This window comes from Eriocheir sinensis, chromosome 44 (assembly GCF_024679095.1).
Source record: "Eriocheir sinensis breed Jianghai 21 chromosome 44, ASM2467909v1, whole genome shotgun sequence".
NCBI classification, from domain to species: domain Eukaryota; kingdom Metazoa; phylum Arthropoda; class Malacostraca; order Decapoda; family Varunidae; genus Eriocheir; species Eriocheir sinensis.
The window spans coordinates 8909535-8914123 of NC_066552.1; the positions used below are offsets into that span (position 1 = coordinate 8909535).

The window sequence follows — 4589 nt, forward strand, 5'->3', positions numbered from 1 at the left end:
CCCCTCCCTCTCTTCCCCCCCTTCCCCAGGTCAGGTCAACTCTTAACCCTTTCCCTCCTGCATTATCTTTTTTGCCGTCAAGGTCATGCATTTGGAGGTGTTTATCTTACCTGTGTGTGTGTGTGTGTGTGTGTGTGTGTGTGTGTGTGTGTGTGTGTGTGTGTGTGTGTGTGTTAAGTTTCATCCCTCCTTATTTTACCTTTCCTCCCTACATCCCTCTCTCCCTTTCTCTATCCCCTTCCCCCTCCCTCCCCCCCTCATTGTTGCCAAGTAAACTGGTATGCATAGTTGGCACCTTCTCAACTCTCTCTCTCTCTCTCTCTCTCTCTCTGTGTGTGTGTGTGTGTGTGTGTGTGTGTGTGTGTGTGTGTCCTTCCTTCCCCACCGTCACAGCTCTTCCTTCTCCCCACCACACCCCTTCCTCAAGCTTCCCCAACACTTCTCTTCCTCCCCACCCTTCCTTTTCCTCATCCCACCCTTCCTTTCCTCCCCTTCACACTCTTCCTTCCTCCGTTTTTTCCCCTTTCCTTATTCATAGAAGGGGAGGAAGTTTGGGGTGATTGGGGTGAACTGGGGAGAGGGATGAGCTTAGTGCATGAGGGGGGAGGGGTGAAGGTAAGGAGAGGAGGAAGAGGAGGAGGAGGAGGTGACGGGGTGATGAGGTGAGAGGTTGAATGTGTAGGTCGACAGATTAAGATGCAGTGTGAGTGTGAGGGGGGGGGGGAGGAGAGGGGGAGAGGAAGCAACGGGGTGGGGCGGGGTCGGGCTGGGCGGGGTGGGGTGAAAGGGTATGCCTAGGTGGGGGTGTTGTGGCGGGGGGTGACAAGGGTAGCGAGTATGCGTCACCACCTGTGTGTGTGTGTGTGTGTGTGTGTGTGTGTGTGTGTGTGTGTGTGTGTGTGTGTGTGTGTGTGTGTGTGTGTGTGTGTGAAGGTCGGTCTCTGAGAAATGCTTCAAGACTGACTCAAGGGCAAAAAAAAATTGGTGAATTAGTACCATTTACGGTGTCGACAAGGCTTGGCCGGAGTCTACTTGCCCAGGTAAAGGTGTGTGTACAGGTGCATGGGTGGGGGGAGGGGGCGGGTTGCAGGTGAGAGCACAGGTGAGTTACGCAGAAACACATATGCAAGGTAGAAATTTACAGGTGAAGGGAAGGTAACACACAAAACGCAGGTGAAAACATGAAGGTAAATTGCATGAAAGTATATAATCAGGTGAGAATACAATGGTAGAGAGAGGGACATGTATTTAAAAGGTAGACATTTATAGGTGAGGGAATTTAACACACAACACAGGTGGAAAGGTAAAGGTAAATTGCATGAAAGTCTATAATCAGGTGTGAAAACAAAGGTAGAGAGAGGGACATGTATTTAAAAGGTAGACATTTATAGGTGAGGGAATTCAACACACAACACAGGTGGAAAGGTTAAGGTAAATTGCTTGAAAGTATATTATCAGGTGAGAAAACAAAGGTAGAGAGAGGGACATATATTTAAAGAACATACGCACATAGGAAGGTGCAAGATAGATGACTGAAGATTAGTTACAAGAAAGGTGTGCATATATGAAGGAAAGGAAACGGAAACTGGAAGAAAGAAAAGACAAATAATAGAAGAGAACAAAGAAAACAAGTAAGAAAAGGAAGAAAAGATCAGAGCATGAAAACGGGTAGAAACACAGGCGCAAAAAAGCTCAAAAATATTAACCAAGATATCTCAGGTAATTTCAAGGATAAGGGATGCAGGTAAACTATAACTGAACATCCTGATAAATGATACAAAGGTAAATTCCGTACAGGTGTAGACACAGGTGCAAGTCAGCAGGTGAGGCATACAGGTAGAAGGTAGAGGCGAGGTAGAAGGTAGAAGGAGAAAGGGAGGGAACGGCGGTGATATTTTAAGGGTTAAGTCAAGAATTTATTTATACTGTAGATGGTTAGCGACGGGGAGAGTACGAGAGGGAGAGTAGCAAGGTGGAGGGCGAGGGAGAAGGAGGGAGGAGGAGGGAGAAAGGGAGAGGAGCGAGGGTGTGATTCAGAGGGAGATGAAAAAAGGGAGGGACGAAAAAGAGTAGATAGAAATAGAGAGAAGAGAAAGAAACGAAGGAGGGAGAGAAGAGAGAGAAGGATGAGGATGAGGAAGAGAGATTTAAAGGAAGATGAAGAAAGGGAGACAGAGAAGAGCAATTAGAGAAAGGGAGAGAAGATGAGAAGGAAACGAAGGAGAAAGAGAAGGGAGAGAAGGATGAGGATGAGGGGGAAGAAGAGGGAGAGGGAAGAGAAAGAGAGATTTAAAGGAAGATGGGAAAAGGGAGACACAGAGAAGTGCAATTAGAGAAAGGGAGAGAAGATGATAAAGAACGAAAGAGAGAGAGAAGGATGAGGAAGAAGACGAGGGAGAGGGACGAGGAAGAGAGATTTAAACGAAGATAAGCGGAGGAAGGGAGAGAGGGAGGGAGGGGCTCGGAGAGGAATAGAGAGGGAAAGTGAGGAAGAGAAGGGAAGGAATTGAAAGAGGAAAGGAAGAATTAACAATGAGAGGAAGGACTAGCGTGGGAAAGTAAAATACACAAAGGAAGCGGAAACAGGGAGAAAAAAATAAAATAAAGAGGAGATAAGAGAACTTCCAAGAAAACGAGGAAGGAAGTGAAGAAGAGAAGATAAATGAGCATGGGAACTAAGGAAAGACGATAACAAAGAGAGGGAGATAGAGAAGAAGGAGGAAGAAAGAAGAAGAAGAGTAGAAGGAACAGGAATAAAAGGAAGAAGAGAAAGAGTCGTAACATTCATAGGAGGAAAAGAAGACTAAAGAACAGGAGAAGAAGAAGAAGAAGAAGGAAGAAAGACGAAAAACAGGGAGAAGTGGAGGAAAAAGAAGATAAAAAAACAGGAAGTGAAGGAAGAAGACAAACAAGGGTAAGACGAGGAGGAAGAAGAAGAAGAATAACAGGAACAAGAATGACAAGAAGTTGATGAAGTGGAAAAAGAGGAAGAGGATGATTAGGAGGAAGACGAAGATTAGGAAGACGAAGAAGAAGAGGAGGGAGGAGAAGAGGAAGAGGAGGAGGAGGGTGCTGGTTGCGTGGAGGAAGAGAAGACTAAAGAACAGGAGAAAAAGAAGAAGAAGAAGAAGGAAGAAAGACCAAAAACAAGTCACAGTTAGGGAGGAAAAACAGGGAGAAGTGGAGGAAAAAGAAGATAAAATAAACAGGAAGTGGAGGAAGAAGACAAACAACGGTAAGACGAGGAGGAAGAAAAAGAAAAATAACAGGAACAAGAATGAGAAGTTGATGAAGTGGAAAAAGAGGAAGAGGAAGATTAGAAGGAAGACGAAGAAGAGGAGGAAGAAGGAGAAGAGGAAGAGGAGGAGGGTGCTGGGTGCGTGGCTGTGCTGAGTCGCTGCTGGTTCCTGGCGCCACGCTGACCCTTCCGTGTTTGTCTGCCGCGGGCAAGGCTTTTCCTGAAGAGGAGGAGGAGGAGGAGGAGGAGGAGGAGGAGGAGGAGGCCGTGAGCAAGGTCTCTTTGGGAACTGACTAGTCACCTCGGGCCTGATTCCTTAAGAGGGAGGACGTCCGCTCGGCCCAGAAGACCTCCTCCTCCTCCTCCTCCTCTTCCTCCTCTCCTCCTGTGCCCGCTCGTGGTGATCTCTTTCTCATGTTGCGTCATTTGTGTTTGTGTTGTGTATTTACTTTTTCCTAGTCCGTTTTTTTCTTTCTCGTTATTTTTTTTCGTTTTTTTCTTCTTCATTATTTGCATTGGATGATTATGTATGTTTCCTCCTTCCTTCCTTCCTTCCTTCTTCTTCTTTTATTTCTTCTTCTTCTTCTTCTTCTTCTTCTTCTATTTCTTCTTCTTCTTCTTCTTCCTCCTCCTCGTCCAGGTGTGGTAATGGCGCGAAATTAATTGTCGGAGAGATTCAGGTGATAAAACACATCCATACCTGACCCTTGATGGCCCCAGGTGACCTTCCCTTCCCTTCCCTCCCTTCCCTTCCCTTCCCTTCCCTTCGTTTCCTTTCTAGTCCCCTCCTTCCCTTCCCTTCCCTTCCCTTCCCTTCCCTTCCTTTCCAGTCCCTTCCTTCCCTTCCCTTCCCATCCCTTCCTTTGCGGTCCCTTCCCTTTCCTTGCCGTCCCTTCTCTTACCCTCCCATTCCTTCCCTTCCCTTCCCTTCCCTTCCCTTCCCTTCCCTAACATTCCTTTGCCGTCCCTTCCCTTTCCTTGCCGTCCCTTCTCTTCCCCTCCCATTTCTTCTCTTCATCTCCCTTCCCTTCCCTTCCCTTCCCATCCCTTCCATTCTCTTCTCTTCCCTTCCCTTCTCTTCTCTTCCCTTCCCTTCCTTTCCCTTCCTTTCCTTTGCGGTCCCTTCTCTTCCCCTCCTATTCCTTCCCTTCACCTCCCTTTACTTTCCTTCCCTTTTCTCCCCTTCCCTTCCGTTCACTTAACTTCCCTTCTCATCCTTCTGTCCACCTTTCCTTTCTCTTCCTTCTCCTCTCTTTATTTCCTTCTATTCCATTCTCTCTATTATTTCCTTCTTTCCCATTCCCTTTCTTCCGTCTTCTCTATCTCTTCTTCCTTTTCTTCCCTTCATTTA

At 46.7% G+C, this 4589-nt stretch overlaps 1 long non-coding RNA gene across 1 annotated transcript; it reads left to right on the forward strand.

Moving 5' to 3' along the window:
* The first annotated feature begins 355 nt into the window (after positions 1-355).
* Positions 356-1382, forward strand: LOC126980424 (uncharacterized). The gene is made up of 2 exons (XR_007733248.1): positions 356-1214; positions 1337-1382. It is a non-coding gene; the product is annotated as an uncharacterized LOC126980424 (long non-coding RNA).
* The last annotated feature ends 3207 nt before the right edge of the window (positions 1383-4589 follow it).